The 18,445-nt window shown below is 41.8% G+C and overlaps 1 protein-coding gene across 1 annotated transcript in view; it reads left to right on the top strand.

The window, feature by feature from the left end:
- LOC134315286 (zinc finger MIZ domain-containing protein 1-like) overlaps positions 1-18,445 on the top strand; it is a 212,268-nt gene that overhangs the window by 65,296 nt on the left and 128,527 nt on the right. The window contains exon 2 of the mRNA XM_062996373.1: positions 13,461-13,581. The gene's annotated coding sequence lies outside the window, so the exon portion shown is untranslated. The remainder of the gene's footprint in view (positions 1-13,460; positions 13,582-18,445) is intronic.

Genomic DNA, 18,445 nt, shown 5'->3' with positions numbered 1-18,445 from the left:
CAATAGAACATCTTTGGGGCATCCTCAAGCGGAAGGTGGAGGAGTGCAAAGTCTCGAATATCCGCCAGCTCCGTGATGTCGTCATGGAGGAGTGGAAAAGCATTCCAGTGGCAACCTGTGAAGCTCTGGTAAACTCCATGCCCAGGAGAGTTAAGGCAGTTCTGGGAAATAATGGTGGCCACACAAAATATTGACACTTCAGGAACTTTCACTAAGGGGTGTACTCACTTTTGTTGCCGGTGGTTTAGACATTAATGGCTGTATATTCAGTTATTTTGAGGGAAGAATAAATTTACACTGTTATATAAGCTGCACACAGACTACTTTTCATTGTGTCAAAGTGTCATTTTGTCAGTGTTGTCCCATGAAAAGATATACTTAAAAATCTGCAGAAATGTGAGGGGTGTACTCACTTTTGTGATACACTGTACATAGTAAAATATACATAATGTACATAATAATAAAAACAGTAATAATAAGACGAAGAAGAAGAGGAATAATGGGAATAGCTAGGTATGTATTATGATAATAATAATAATAATAATAATAAGTAAAAGAAATAACTATAATGGGTATATAATTAATAATTGTGCAGATATGTGTAAGGTAGACAGTTTATGTGCAAATAATGATCAATGATAATAAATAATAGGTCCAGTGTGTAGATCTCACACACTCGTCAGTGTTTCAGTGGTGTTGACTTTGGCTTGTGTTCATAATTAACTCCTATCTGCTTAATTACCCAGGTAAAATTGCTGAAATAAAAAGTACCTTAAATGCCAGTCCAGGCTTTTCCCCGTGGGAAACATCATCTGACACAAGCAGTAGACTTTTATTGGCTTGAATAGGCTTCACACTCGCAAGATGGTCTTTTGATAGGCCATTGTTTCATGTTCTATTTACTGACACTCCTAACAATCTGCAAGCAAATCAGCAGCTTTTACAAGTTCTTTGCGGCACGCGTTCTTGCAATATGTCATATTATGATCGGATGACTAATGCAGTAAAATGAATCGTTAATCAAGACCGGGGAAGTTTGCTCAGCATGAAGCAAATTACCTGGATTAGCATAGCAAAACTCTGCATAATTTACCTTTACTGCTCGACGTATCCTCCGGTAGAGAAGGGTCTGTTAATTACAGCTGTTGTAAACAGCCAGTCGGTTTGAAAGGGCTAAATGGAACTGAGAGAACGTTGGGTAGGAAATGGAGTCATCATTTTATCGTTTTGTCATGTTTGTTTTCATATTGCAGCGTGAATATCATGAACTAGAACTCGGCGGAAGATAATTCAGTTTCCATCTACAGCATCTGGTTTGAGAAATGTGTTTTTCAAAAAGTGTCCTTCAGGGAAAGAGTGATGACTGGCAATGGAGTTTTTAATAAAGACAAAAAAAGACATTAAGGACGCAGTTAACCATTCGAAAATAACTTTTTAGTTCTAATAATGTCACTGGCATCCCTAACTGCAGTGTGGTTCGTTTCCATTCTTGATGGATTCGTTTGAAATAACACAGTCTGACAGTCAAACTTTTGGGGAATAAAAAAGCCACGAGAATTTAATACAAAACCTAAAGTAAAGATTTGTAGCACTGCAGCTTTTCTTTTGTTGTGGTTCCTCGCCACAGTCGTTCACATCACAAACCGCTATTATTATCTATGTTAAATACACCGATCAGCCATAACGTACACATACTGTCCAATTTATCAGCTCCACTTATCATATAGAAGCACTTTGTAGTTCTACAATTACTGACTGTAGTCCTTCTGTTTCTCTGCATGCATTTTTAGCCTCCTTTCACCCTGTTCTTCAATGGTCAGGACCCCCACAGGACCACCACAGAGCAGGTATTATTTAGGTGGTGGATCATTCTCAGCACTGCAGTGACACTGACGTGGTGGTGGTGTGTTAGTGTGTGTTGTGCTGGTATGAACGGATATTTAAACATAGTGTCCACTCACTGTCCACTCCTACCTAGTTGGTCCACCTTGTAGATGTAAAGTCAGAGACGATCGCTCATCTATTGCTGCTGTTCGAGTTGGTCATCTTCTAGACCTTCATCAGTGGTCACAGGACGCTGCTCATGGGGCTCTGTTGGCTGGATATATTTGTTTGGTGGACTATTCTCAGTCCAGCAGTGACAGTGAGGTGTTTAAAAACTCTATCAGTGCTGCTGTGTCTTATCCACTCATACCAGCACAACACACCCTAACACACCACCACCATGTCAGTGTCACTGCAGTGCTGAGAATGATCCTCCACCCAAATAATACCTACTCTGTAGTGGTCCTGTGGGGGTCCTGACCATTGAAGAACAGGGTGAAAGCAGGCTAAAAAAGTTAGCACAGCAATGTTCAGGCTTGACCAAAATATGATCACATGACCATAAACATTCATCTGTCACAAAATTGTTTGTTTGTTTGTTTGTTTATCAGGATTTTAACGTCATGTTTTACACTTTGGTTACATTCATGACAGGAACGATAGTCACTCATTACACAAGATTCATCAGTTCACAAGTTTAATGCCAAACACAGTCATGGACAATTTAGTGTCTCTAATTCACCTCACTTGCATGTTTTTGGACTGTGGGAGGAAACCGGAGCTCCCGGAGGAAACCCACACGGACATGGGGAGAACATGCAAACTCTACACAGAAAGGACTCGGACTGCCCCACTTGGGGATCGAACCCAGGACCTTCTTGCTGTGAGGTGACAGTGCTATCCACTGAACCACCCTGCCACCCTCACAAAAATCTACTTAACATTGATTGTTCTGTGTTAGCAAGTGGATTATTTTTTAGTGTCTGCAGATCCTTAAAAAGTCTTAATGCGTCCAAAATAGCATCTTACTAACTTGAGACCATAATGAGCATTACAGTTTTCAGGCAGCAAGCTAATTTAATCCTGTCATTTGTAGTTTCCTCTAAGGTGATTCATTATATTTTGAATAATATTAGTTAGTCTAAAAGAGGGTTTTATAACCAGGGGGTTGCCAGTTTATAGAGTTCATTATGGCATGACAGAATGTGTCACACCAGTCCTGAAACTTTTCTGTTACTTGTCTTGTTACAAAGTTAGAAACATTAAAAAAACTTAAAATACAACAGAAAAAAAACAAAAACAAAACTCACTCACTCACTCCCTTAACCGCTTATCCAATTAGGGATGCGCGTCCCAGCTGTCCCAGCTTTTCAATGGGCACAAGGCACACAGTAAAACACTGGACAGGGCGCCAGTCCATCGCAGGGCAGACACACATACACATACACACACCCATTCACCTATAGGACAATCAGTATCTCCAATTCACCTGTGGGAGGAAACTAGAGCTCCCGGTGGAAACCCACGCAGACACGGGGAGAACATGCAAACCGCCCCACCTGGGGATCGAACCCAGGACCTTTTTGCTGTGAGGCGACAGTGCTGTAACACAAGTTTAAAAGTGAAACAGTGATGAAAATCCAGGTAAACACAGATACATGTGGAGCTTTCAGAGTGAATCTGATGGTTATTCCACACAAATGCAGATTCGTCTCATATTCACACTTTGATGACGCTTTACTGCACTGTTCATTGTTAATTTGAAATTAAATAAATAAATTTTTAAAAAACAAACTAAACACGTTGAGTTTAAGGGAAATGTTGAGTTACAAGGTACCACTGTACCTGGAATCCACTGTTTTAATTGTTGCTCTAAAAGCTTCTTTCTCGACTGTCTATAGAGGAATATTATATGATTTGCTGCCTATTGAAGACTACAGCTACAGCATATTTTATACACTACGCGAAACACAAACCTTAAAAGTTGAATTTTGTAGCAAATTGCATACTACACAGGAGACGGCGCATTTCACATGCAACGGCTCATTTCATGGTCCGTGACGCGATTTTCACGGTCGTGAAGTAGGTACGGCCTTAATTATAAGCATTTTGCTTGCTTTTAGTTGTTTAAAATCTACAGAGGTTTATAAGGCAGTTCAGTTTATAAGGTTTAAGGTGTTCGGCTAATGAAGAGGTTGGGAACCACTGATCTAAAATATAAGGTTGCCAGATCTTCAGTGCTGTGCATTGACCAGTTAATTTTAAATTGAGAAATACATGATTTATTAGGCTATTGAAATGCTTTCAGTGGTTTTTATATTTACAGTAGAACCTTGAGTTACGAACGGTTTACCATACAAACATTTTGGGTTACGAGCGATCTTTTTCAACTTAACGTACGAACAAATTTTGGATTACGAACCGAAATTCGTGAAACACGTGACATCACGAACAAGTTGACTCTGACCGTCTCTCTCTCTCTCTCTCTCTCTCTCTATATATATATATATACAGTGAGCGAACATTCGGACAGCGGACGGTGTTTTTCCGGTGGTTTTTTTATATTTTGTAAAATTCTATATTAAAATGTCCCCAAAGAAGGTGCAGAGGAAGCGCAGTGTTGAGAAAATGAACAAATACATTACTATTTGTTGTTGTATAATTACTCCTGCCAGTAGCTGTCACTGTGTATCAGACAGCGGGTACAGTGAGTGAGAGAGAAGAAGGAATTCGGCTCAGTAAAGTATTCTTTCTTTCGTGCAGCTACACCTACAAAATACAACACTACTGAAATAAAGAAGGAAATAATAGAGAAATATGAGAGTTATTGTTGTTTCTGGTAGATACATTTGATAAAAAGAAGGAAATTTATTATGGTGTGTGGTACAGCACACGTACTGTACTGAAATGTCATGTGTGTTTTTATGTACAACAACAACACTACTGTGTGTTGTTGTTTATTATTGTTTATTACAGTAATGTCTATTCTATAATTTAAAATTTAATGGAAATATACTTGTATTTATAACAAAAAAGACCATTTAAGACATTAGAAAGGTTAGGTAAGGGGGGGGTTTGGGAGGTCTGGCACGGATGAATTGTATTTACATTATTTCTTATGGAAAAATAGGTTTAACTAATGAACATTTTGACTTAAGAACAGCCCTTTGGAACCAATTAAATTCTTAAGTCAAGGGTCTGCTGTATTTATTTATTTTTGAAACAATAAAATATTAATAATACCATGATGTCCGTAGACATTTATTAAACTTCAGTATGCCAGCTTAGGAAGACTTTTAGCATAGCTTAGATGGTTCCAAAGTAATGACAATTAGAAGGTTAAACTGACTTAGTATGTGTAATTTTAGGGTCATCATGTTCCAAGCTTTGTAATTTACTATAACGATGGGAGTCCTTGCAGCCAGTTGAATTTAAATTGTTGCTGGTTAAGCAGAAATTCTTTCACTGAGGCACTGCTTTCTGGAAGTTTCCTTTACACAGTCTGTACCAGTTTGATGTAACCCATTTCTTTTGGATGACCGGCGAATGCATTTCATCTAAGATAGAAAAGAAAATGGCTCGCAGTAATGATGAAACTTTAGAAATCAATTTGGGTTTGGTTGTGAGCTAATATGAAGGAGTGGGCTGCCCGCTGAGAGAGGGAACCTTCCTGCATATCGCACAGTGCGTTAGTCATCAGGGTGAAAATGCTATTGTCTTGCACCACTGCCTCCATGCCTGATAGCTGATAGATGTTTGCCCAAGAGAAATAAAATGTTTCCATAAGATCAGAGCGAGAGACTTGGAGGTGGATTGACGCAAGTGTAGGCACAGGTACTGTTACACACACGAGCCTCCCGAGCGGATACAGAACAACAGTACTGCTCCCTTTAAAAACACTGGGATTCAGATATTGCTTCATGAGGAACATGAAGATTTTACTGTTGACATTCAGAGCGCAGTTATACGGCTAATCGTAGACGACGAGATCCCCCCCCCCCCCCAATTTTCCCCCCCTAATCTAGTCATGTCCAATTACCCTGATTGCGTCCTCTATACTGATTCGACCCTTCACCGCTGACTGAGGACGCCTCTCAACTGGCATACGCCCCCTCCGGCACGTACAGTCAGTACAGACTGCATTTTTCACCTGCACGAGTCGAGTTCATACACATGACGGGCACTGTGTACGGAGGGCCACACCCCCATCAGCATTATTCCTCAGCCCTGTGCAGGCGCCATCAGTCAGCCAGCAGGGCCGCAGTTGCACCGGTTTTGAGGACCTCTTTTGACTGAATGGGCACAAAATCCCACACCCATACCCAGGATCACACAGAGGTCACTTATAGAGAGAGCTTATAGTCTGGATTTCCTCTCAAAGAAGCTTTAAGGGAAAGAAGATTTTCATGTGATGATGATGATGATGTGAAAGCCCTGTGCAGGCGCCATCAGTCAACCATCAGGGGCCGCAGTCGCACCAGTTATGAGGACCTATGATCCGTCTTTCTTACCCTCTAACCCTGAACAACAGTCAATCGTTGTTCATGCTGCCGCCCAGCCCAGTCGGAAAGGCAGAGCTGAGATTCGATACGATGTATGCGAAACCCCAACTCTGGTGCGCTAGCGTACTTTACCGCTGCGCCACCTGAGCGGCTAGACGACGATATTGTTGATTCGAAACAAAAACAGCCTTACTAGGTGGAACACTTGACCTGTTTGTTTTGGTAAAACGATATTCCTCTGCTAATTTCCCATTGATAAGTATCTGACAGCTCGTAGTCAGGCACCTTATCTCCGGCTCAAGAAAATGCTTTCTCCGGAGTGTGAATTGATTTCGCAGGAAGCCGATGCCACACGCAGCATCTGAAAGAGCTTACCCCGTCGTCTAAATTGCGCCCATTTTTTGCCTTTTCTATTTGCATGTAAATTATCAATTACAGCTTTTGGCAGCCGTCCGCACCATACTTCTGTCTCCAATGAGCGAGTGCTGTTATGAGGGAGCTGTGTTATTTCACCTTAACAAATCACTTTAGTACTCCCCTCTCCAGCTGCAATTACCAAGCGTTTGCTCTGCTGGCTACATTGATTTTTTTTTTCTGCATGTCTCTGCACTTAGGCTGGTCGGGTTTTTAAATTGAGAGTGTATTATTAGGAGGTAAGCTGTAGTTTAATGCTCTTTTCAATTCCAGGATGTTGAACGCAGTGGTGTGAGACTCGTGCAACCACAACATCTCAGCTGAAGTGTTAAGAATTTACTCCTAAATTGATGGAACAGATTTTAAAAATATGCACTTCTGTGTTGGTGTATTCGGCCCTGAATAAAGAATAATAATGATCTGTAACTATAATTTAAAAATAGCACTGGACAAATAATATCTGGGTGATATTGCATGAAGCTAGCTCTATAATGACCTTAAGAAAAGCTTGGTTTAAAGAAACTCTAGTGGCCCTGACCTCGACCCCAGCCCCACGGACCAGCTCTGGAATGAACTGGAACATCAATTCAGGCTTTCTAGACCAAATGCTCTTTTGACTGAATGGGCACAGAATCCCACAGCCATACCTCAAAGTCATGTGAGAGCCATTTCACAAGAGTGGCTGTTTTTATAGCTGAAAAGCTCACATAGAGGTCACTTAGTTTTCATTTACTGAGAGACTGAGAGAGAGCTTATAGTCTGGATTTAGCGGCATCTGATTTCCACCTTTTCTGGCAGTATATATATATATACAGTATATGTACATTCAAGGGTTCTACACACACTGTCCATTTTATCAGCTCCACTTACCATATAGAAGCACTTTGTAGTTCTACAATTACTGACTGTAGCCCATCTGTTTCTCTGCGTCTTTGTTATCCCCCTTTCATGCTGTTCTTCGATGGTCAGGACCCCCACAGGACCAACACAGAGTGGGTATTATTTGGGTTGTGCTAGTGGATCAGACACAGCAGCGCTGCTGGAGTTTTTAAATACCGTGTCCACTCACTGTCCACTCTATTAGACACTCCTACCTGGTTGGTCCACCTTGTAGATGTAAAGTCAGAGACGATCGCTCATTTATTGCTGCTGTTCGAGTTGGTCATCTTTGAGATCTTTATCAGTGGTCACAGGACGCTGCCCACGGGCCGCTGTTGGCTAGATGTTTTTGGTTGGTGGACTATTTTCAGTCCAGCAGTGACAGTGATGTGTTTAAAAACTTCATCAGCATTGATGTATCTTATCCACTCATACCAGCACAACACACACTAACACACCACCACCATGTCAGTGTCACTGCAGTGCTGAGAATGATCCACCACCCAAGTAATACCTGCTCTGTCATGGTCCTTTGGGGGTCCTGGCCATTGAAGAACAGCATGAAAGGAGGCTAACAAAGCATGCACAGAAACAGATGGACTACAGTCAGTAATTGTAGAACTACAAAGTGCTTCTATATGGTAAGTGGAGCTGATAAAATGGACATTGAGTGTAGAAACAAGGAGGTGGTTTTGATGTTATGGCTGATCGGGGTTGTTGTGTGTATGATTTACTGACTGGAAGGCACACACACACACTGCAGTTTCACTGTCCTGAAAAGTTAAATTCCAGTAGCTGTAAGCATGAGTGTTTGAATCTGTGTGTATGTTAAACACCATTCTTCTCACACCCAGAGAAAAAAAAACATGTACTGCTTTACTTTCACATGTAAAAGTGTGAACTTGAGCATGTGTAATAGTAGATCTGTCAACCCCACCCTATTCTAATCATATAAATCATATTTGTAGATTTGAAGCTGTTTGCTGTGTATTTAATATTCAGTGCCAGTGCAGTGATGTACTGCTCGCTGTGTTATTGTGTGCAGGGTGTTTTTCTCTGTACTGACTCCACACTCCTAATGCAATCTCAGCTCTGCAACACATTTTCTACTACATTTATTTCCTCACCAGTGTTTGCATATTTCACTGATTGCTTTCTAGTAGATTCAAATATTCAGCAATGACAGTCTCTTTCTCTTGTAGTGAAGCGTGCACATTTCAGTCTCGCTAATTGTGTTGGTGTAAAACGGTCAATTGTTTCACTTGCATGAAGACTGATGTGGGGTAACTGTTATTTATTCATTAAAATGATAGAGGATTCTATTTTTAAACTTTGTGATAATGATACACAGCATGTTGTCTATTTATAGAAATGTGTGTAATAATTATGCAGAATAATTGCACTTTAGATTCTGTAGCTTATTATTATCAGTAACACAAACTCATCCCAAATTTAGATACATCCACAACTGTGTAATGTTAATACACACAGCATAGATTATGAGCAAATGCAATTGAAATTGTCTAAAGCTTGTTGTCATTCGAACTCGTCGGTTCGGAACTAAGCTTTGCCATCCGGCAGGCTGGGCGCCTACATGGACAACGATTGGCTGTTGTTTAAATGGGGGTGCCGGAGAGGATTCCTCATAACTGATGCAATTACGACCTCTGCTGGCTGATTGATGCCGCCTGCACAGAGACGGTGGATAATGGGGATCAGGGTGTGTCTCTCTGTACACAAAGCTGATCGACATATGAAATTGCCTGAGCAATTTCAAGGGGCGTGTGTTAGTCTCGGTTCTTCTCGGTCAGAGTGTAGGTCAACATCAGTAGAGAGGAAGTGTAATGCAATCGGGTAATTGGAAATGACTAGATTGGAAGGAAAATAGGGTATGGGTATGGGATCAGTATCAAAAGAAGCAGCGGGAAAACACGCTTGCACACCAGAGCTAACATCTAGAACTTGTGAGTTTGAATCTCAGCTCTGCACAGACAATGATTGGCTCGTCCATTTGTGTTGGATTGCCGGAGGGATTCCTCAAAACTGCAGTTATAACCTCTGAAGGATAATGGTTAGTGAGTGACTCTCCATATGCAATACTGAGCGCCATACGAACTCGCCTCGTGCAGTGAAAAGAAACAGTCAGCTACTGCACACGTGCAGGAGTGGATGTCAGCAGCAGTAGAGAGGAAGCACAATGCAATTGGGTAATTGGATACAACTAGATTGGGAGGAACATTGGGTGAAATATGCAATAAATAAATAAATAAATAAAGCTTGTCATCATGCCTAGACAAGCTTTATTACTGAGAGGATGCCAGTATGGGATCAGTATCAAAAGCGGTAGCGGTAAAACACCCTAGCACACCAGAGCTGACAAATCTCAGCTCTGCTACCGGCGCCTACATAGACAATGATTGGCTCATCCATTTGTGTTGTATTGTCAGAAGGATTCCTCAAAACTGCAGTTACACCACAGAGTTGAGGGATAACGGTCAGTGAGTGACTCTACATATGCAATACTGATCCACATATGAACTCGCCTCGTGCAGGTGAAAAGATGCAATGCTAGTCTTGGCTCTCCTCAGTCAGGGTGGAGATCAGCATCAGTAGAGAGGAAGTGTAATGCAATCGGGTAACTGGATACGACCAGTCAGGAATAGTGGGGGGAAATGCAAATAAGGTAATTTAGGGAAAAAAATGAGTCAAAGCATCGATATGATACGACTGTCTCAGATTTAAGCTCTATGACATAGCTAACATTTTTGAACACGGGGGGTCTAATAGGTAAAAAGGTGGAGAACCTCTGGCATAGAGGCATAAAGTAAAACTGTTTACTAATGAATTACAGTGATTTATGTGAGTATTTATAGATTTCATAGTAATGTAAGGACTAATTGACCATGTCTGTGCTGTGGATACTGTTTCTGATCTTCAGTAGCTCTCAGCGCTGGACATTTATGTCTTAAGTCGAGTCAGTGGGCCATTCAGTTCAGTTAACAGCTATCTAAACCAGGTTCAGCTGGAAGGTCTTGTCATTATCACCTGCTGATTTTTCTTACACGGTACTGCTTGACCTTCCTCTGCTATCGTTATGGCACTGGAGCACATCGTTCACATCAAGAAACTTAAGTCTCCACAGCCGTCTATTCTACTTTTACAGAGTCCATAGTGACTAATAGGCTTATCTGTCAGTGCGCTATGAGTTGTGAGATCAGTAAATGAAATGTCATGATGACGTGCGCCATCGTACATGTTTATAACGCTTCTGCGGTCTCTCTCACTTGTGCTGTCCGTACTTTGCGATGAACTGTGAAGGAGCTTATCCAGGCATCCAGAAACTGGATCACATTAGATTCCTATTACCGCTATATGTGATGAATTTTGGATTAGGAGCGACAAAGCGGCTCTGTGATAACCTTTTAGAAGGACACTGGACAAGACTGGAATCCTTGTGGGTACATGCAGTGCCATCTGCTTGCAGTTAAAGTGTTAAATGGGTGTTTGATGTCACTTTTATTTAAAACCGTTATCACTGGACACAAAAAATGTCAGTGAAGCATTAGCGTATTATGTGAGAAGTGAACCATTTATGCTAAAAATGCTTCTATGCTTTTGAGCGCCGAGCCTGCCGGTAGCAGAGCTTAGATTCAAACTCGGGCATTTTTGCCAACAGAAAATGGCTCATGTGTGACGTCATTTTCTCCCCTATTCTAGTCGTGTCTAATTACCCTGATTGCGTCCTCTATACTGGTTCGACCCTTCACCGCTGACTGAGGACGCCTCTCAACTGACTTGCGCCCCCTCCGGTACGCAATCAGTACAGACTGCATTTTTCACCTGCACGAGTCGAGTTCATACACTAATGGACGCTGTGTACGGAGGGTCACACCCCCATCAGCATTATTCCTCAGCCCTGTGCAGGCGCCATCAGTCAGCCAGTTATGAGGACCTATGATCCGACTCTCTACCCTCTAACCCTGAACAACAGTCAATCCTTGTTCATGCTGCCGCCCAACCCAGTCGGAGAGGTAGAGTCGAGATTCGATGCGATGCATTCAGAACCCCAACCCTAGCACTAGCGTTCTTTACCGCTGCGCCACCTGAACTTTTTGAAACAGAAGTACCAATAGTCACCTTTCATTTTTGTTGCTGGAGTGGTTCCATTGGGGTACATATTAGTTTTCTTAGTTTATCTTAATAAATAAGAAAGTACATAATTTTATCTCAAGCTTAAGTACATCATAGCCTAAAATTACTTTTATGTAATTTACTAGGTAAAATTACACAAACTAAAGGTACCATCAAGGCTGTTATCACAGGATATATTGGGGGGTCATGCCCTCCTAATATTTAGATATGCTCAAGATGCCCCCTCAATATACTGATGTCAAAGTTATAAATAAATATATTTCACTCATTAGCTTTGTGTAATACTAGGATCTATAGCAGAAATGTTTTAGAATGGGGCGGCACGGTGGCTCGGTGGTTAGCACTGTCGCCTCACAGCGAGAAGGTCCTTTCTGTGTGGTTTGCATGTTCTCCCCGTGTCTGTGTGGGTTTCCTCTGGGAGCTCCGGTTTCCTCCCACAGTCCAAAAACATGCAGTCAGGTTAATTGGAGACACTGAATTCCCTTATAGGTAAGTGGGTGTGTGTGTGTTTGTGTGTATGTGAGTCTGCCCTGCGATACACTCCTGCAGGGTGTTACTGTGTGCCTTGCGCACATTGAAAAGCTGGGATAGGCTTCAGCACCCCCACACGACCCTGATTGGATAAGCGGTTAAGAAAGTGAGTGAGTGCGTGAGTGAGTGTTTTAGAATGACCCCCCCATCCAATTCATGGCTACGTTCTAAGGTGCAAATATGTACCCCGGTGTACCACCCCAGCAGCTAAAAGGTACAACTGCTTCATATTACATTAGATGTTTGTTTGTTTATTAGGATTTTAATGTCATGTTTTACACTTTGGTTACATTCATGACAGAAGCGGTAGTTATTCGTTACACAAGATTCATCAGTTCACAAGTTTAATGTCAAACACAGTCATGGACAATTTTGTATCTCCAATTCACCTCACTTGCATGTTTTTGGACTGTGGGAGGAAACCGGAGCTCCCGGAGGAAACCCAAGCGGACACCGGGAGAACATGCAAACTCCACATAGAAAGGACCCGGATCGCCCCACCTGGCAATCAAACCAAGGACCTTCTTGCTGTGAGGCGACAGTCCTACCCACCGAGCCACGGTGCCGCCCTATTACATTAGAACAGTTCAATTATTAGAACATACCCTATTGGTGATGTAATAATCTAACATACAGTATATGCCCAACAGTTTGTGGACACCCTTCTTAATTATTCCAATATTTTGTCCACACACAAAAAGCTAGCAGGTGTATGACAAAAAAAGTCTGGTATGAAGAAACTGACCTGATGTCCAGTCCATCAAACACTACTGGGAAGAATTGAAACGTTGATTGTGAGATTGGGAGCCAGGCCTTCTTGTCCAACATCAGTGCCTGACCTTGCAAGTGTTCTTTCAGCTAAATGGACACACTCCAAAAGCTTAGCTTCTAGCTGTGAAGGGGTCCAAGTAGCCATGCCTTCCATCCTTTAACATATTGCAGGTATATTTCATTCCTAGTTGGTTGCTTTGGCAAGGGATGGCACCGTCTACCTTTGCACACTGACACATGGTTATTGTTAAGCAATGTTCCATCAAGAGGTGTTTGTTTACTGTAAATGCATTGGTCACGTGTGGTCAGTGGCAAGATCATACATTTCTGACTAATATCTTACTGTCCTTTTAAAGAAATTCTAATTTGTCCTTTATCTGGTTGCAGGTGCTCTGAAGGTCGGTGTAGCGCTGAGAAAGACAGAGGGAGCTTCCCCACCGACTCTATGAAGGGAGGGGAGGGGGTGGGGGGGTCCGCCTACCAGACCACATGCGTGAACTGCAAACAGGTCAGAATGCCTTTTGATTTCTGTGTAGTCTAAATATTTGGGTGCATGGGGAGGTGCATGTTTCTTTTCAAAAGGTTGTTTGGTTGTTTGGATAGCCTGCTTTTATTGGTTCATAATCATACAGATGTGACAGACGTTGGAGCCGATATTGACGCATTATCATAAACACGACACATTTCACGAGGGACGAATGTCAGTGGAGGGATAAACTGATCAATTTGTGACAGCTGACTTGAATCCGGGTCCTTCAGACGGTCCTGGTGTGGACGCAGTAGGGGGACGCTGGCCGCCAGCTCTCTGTTCTATTTGCTGTGAAATGATTTAGGAAGTTTGGTCTGAGTGGAACATAAGCGTGACAAGAACGTTGGGGTTAATTCGAGTAACCCGGAGGCCTGCGAGGAACATGTGGCCGGGGCGTCTGGTAGTGTTTATGTGCAGAGGTTGCCGCTTGCATCTGAGCCTGGTTTATGTCTGTGGATGCCTCTGGCCCTCGGGGCCCCAGCACCTGCACAATGGAACAAAATGGGAAGGGGGGGTTGGATGGGGAGGGAGGATGAATTAAAAGCAGAGGCACATGTGTCTTCCTGCAAATGATCTTTTTGTTTTCAATTTAGAGACAATAATGATTTGAATGAATGAATTTCTGTCTAAATGCAGTTAAACATTTACGTTTACATTTTCCAGACGCCTTTATCCAAAGCGACTTACAGTACAGTTACATTACACAGTCTGAGCAATTGAAGGTTAAGGGCCTTGCTCAAGGGCCCAACAGCTGCAACCTGGCAGTGGTGGGGCTTGAATCAGCAACCTTTGGATTACTAGTCCTTTACCTTAACCACTAGGCTACGGCTTGAACAGTCATTCATTCATGCAGTGATAGCTTGGTGCTAAGGTGCTTAACTAGTAATCAGAAGGTTGCTGGTTCTAGCCCAACCCCTCACCAAAATTACCACTGTTGGGCCCCTGAGCAAGGCCCCTAACCCTCAATTGCGATTGGATAAAAGCGTCTGCTAAATGCTGCAAATTTATCCATTATGTATATACAGTATATATACATTAAATATATATATACTGTATATAAACTGTACATTTTTATTCCTTGTGTACAGGACAGTTTTAAAGAGAACATTTTGATATGCAAAAACAAATACACTTTATTTACTCTTAAAATGTAAACAGGCAACCTAAAACTAAGTCATAAAAAATAATAAACAATAATACAATTTGTGCAACTTTTAGAACTAAAGGTTTCAGCTACAGCTTACGCAGAAAACCAACCTTTAATATTTTTTAATACATTTTTTCCAGCTTAAAATGATCTCAAATTTTCTGTGATTTTCTCTGTCCAGTCTCCTCTGTTCGCCCCTCGATATTTTCTCTCTCTCCATTCTGCAGTCCGCGCTATCAGATCTCGGCTGCGTCCTAAATCGCACTTCTATACTGAACAGTACGCAGGAGCGTCGAGCGTGTCCAAAAAACGTAGTATTCATTGAACTGTACGTGAAAAGTACTGGGACTAAGTCCTGTTAAGCACTGTTTAAATGTGAGATTTCGGATGCAGCCCTCGGCTTCTTCACGTCACCTGACCACAGCGTGAACGTGTTGTGCAAAAGTGCGAAACACCGTGAGCTGTATATAATTGTATGGATTAAATGATGCCTCGATGCGAAAAATTTGAATCGATGATTTTTAGTAATTGAATTACTCGAGTTTCTCGAGGAATCGTTTCAGCCCTACACCCAACCCTTACCAGGAGAAAGCTGTTACTGAAAATAGATTTTAATGAATATCTTTTTACAACCTGAGACTTTGGTACTAAGTTTTAAATTAAATAATCACTTAAAAGATATAGACATGAAAAATAAAATGTAAACAATAAGAGTATGTATTTATTCCCCCTGGTTTCGTTTTTCACCACTTTTGGCAGCAAATTTAGCCAACAAATTTTGCACAAGCTTATTCAAGACATCCATGACACCAGACATCCCAAGTCTCCCAGAAGTTCCGGGAGTGTCCCGCATGTACATAGCGGCTCCCTGATGCCCGCAAGTCAGATAAAATCTCCCGGAATCTAGAACGAGCGGCCAAGAGCGACACAAACGCGCTCGCAGGCGACACAGACTTTTTTCCCCAATCGCGTATTAAATCCGTTATCTGATATACAATCTAGCGCACTGTGTAGGGAACATAAATCAATTGTCTAATATACCTTCTAGTGCACTATGTAGGGAACATAAATCCATTATCTGATATACAATTTAGTGCACTATGTAGGGAACATAATTAATTATGTAATACACTATCTAGTGCACTATGTAAGGAACACAAATCATCATATAGTTATACTTTCTAGTGCACTATGTAGTAAACATGAATGCGTTATCTAATACACTATCTAATGCACTATAAACCAATTGTCTAATTCACTATCTAGTGCACTACATAGGGAACATAAATTCATATCTAAAATACTATCTAGTGCACTATGTAGGGAACATAAATCCGTTATCTGATATACAATTTAGTGCACTATGTAGGGAACCTAAATCCGTTAACTAATACGCTACCTAAAGCATTATGTAAGAAACATAAGTCTATTATCTAGTACACTATCTAGTGCACTTAGTAAGGAACATAAATTATTTTCTAATATACAATCTAGTGCACTATGTAGGAAACATAAATCTATTATCTTTCACACTATCTAGTGCACCATGTAGTACATACGCGAACAGTTAACTTAGTAGCTCAGTTAGCAGCTCCTAAAAGTTCTGTTATCACCCGTATCCTTTGGTGCGTGCGAAAGGTTTTTTAGCTTTTTTTTTTTTTTTTTTTTTGGGCTTGGGGGTTGGGCTTGGGGGGTCGGGGTCGAGGTCTGGGTCCGGGGGTACCTCCCTGAAATGAGTTTTTGCAACTTGGGATGTCTGGACTACGTATCTTCTGAATTTACCATTTAAAATAAATGTAATTAATATTGTATAATAATTTAAATCCAATATGGTAAATTCAGCAAATGAATAAAAATGATTCACAGAGACTCACAGACCAACAATTCCTGTAGAGATTGTTTATTTACTGTATATTTAGATGGAAAATCACCAGGACTGTCCAAACTTATGTAACTTATGCAAGGTTGTATGATTATCTTTTATCTTTTGATTATCGAGGGATTAAAATCTGGGCCAGGCGAAGATAAATAAATAAATAAATGAATAAATAAATACAGGTCGTGGTGGTTAATCTTGCTTAGTGTAGTGTGAATGCTGAGCAGTGCCGTGGCCTGACAAAACATCTGCCTCACACACAGCAGCGCTTGATCAGCTAAAGCGATTAGCGTCAGACTGCCTACAAAAGCTAGAATGCCAGGTTTTCCTCCCACACTCCACCTGGAACACTGACACTGCAAACGTACACGCCCAGGGATCACAGCGGCATTGGCTACACACTTTACCTTTAACACTACACCACACTACACCATGCTACACCATAGTATACCACCATACACCATACTACACCATAGTACACCACATTACACCACATCACACTACACCACACTACACCACACTCCACCTGGAACACTGACACTGCAAACGTACATGCCCAGGGATCCCAGCGGCATCAGCAACACACTTTACCTTCAACACTACACCACACTACACCATACTACACCATGCTACACCATAGTATACCACCATACACCACACTACACCATAGTACACCACACTACACCACATTACACCACATCACACTACACCACACTACACCACACTCCACCTGGAACACTGACACTGCGAACGTACATGCCCAGGGATCACAGCGGCATCGGAAACACAATTTACCTTCAATACTACACCACACTGCACAAAACTACACCACACTACACTATACTACACCATTCAACACCACACTCCACCTGGAACACTGACACTGCAAACGTACACGCCCAGGGATCCCAGCGGCATCAGCAACACACTTTACCTTTAACACTACACCACACTACACCACGCTACACCATAGTACACCACCATACACCATACTATACCACACTACACCATACTACACCACATTACACCACGCTACACCACACTACACCACGCTACACCATAGTACACCACCATACACCATACTATACCACACTACACCATACTACACCACATTACACCACGCTACACCATATTACACCACACTGCACCACACTACACAACACTACACCATACTGAACTTTACTACACCACACTACACTATACTACACCACACTACTCCGCACTCCACCACACCACACCACACTACACCATACTAAACTATACTACACCACACTACACTATACTACACCACACTACTCCATACTCCACCACACTACACCACACTGTTCACAACACTATACCACACTACACCACACTGCACCACACTACACCATACTCCACCACACTACATTATACTACACCACACTACACTATACTACACCACACTACTCCATACTAAACTATACTACACCACACTACACTATACTACACCACACTACTCCATACTCCACCACACCACACCACACTGTTCACAACACTATACCACACTACACCACACTGCACCACACTACACCATACTCCACCACACTACATTATACTACACCACACTACTTCACACTCCACCACACTACACCACACTAAACACAGTGATTCTGATTCGGAGATGCGTTTTCTTCTCCATCACTACTGAGCAACGTATTTCTCTGAAGATTTAACAATGCGGTTACGATAACTGATCCTCATGGCAGCTCGTTTTTTAATATCAGGAGTGCTTTTTATTAATTGTGGAGTACGTAATGAAATGTGCTGTTCGTTAGGGTGTAATTGTTACTTTACACTTC

This window comes from Trichomycterus rosablanca, chromosome 5 (assembly GCF_030014385.1).
Source record: "Trichomycterus rosablanca isolate fTriRos1 chromosome 5, fTriRos1.hap1, whole genome shotgun sequence".
Classification (NCBI taxonomy): Eukaryota; Metazoa; Chordata; class Actinopteri; order Siluriformes; family Trichomycteridae; genus Trichomycterus; species Trichomycterus rosablanca.
This window is presented reverse-complemented; position numbering and strand designations above follow the sequence as displayed.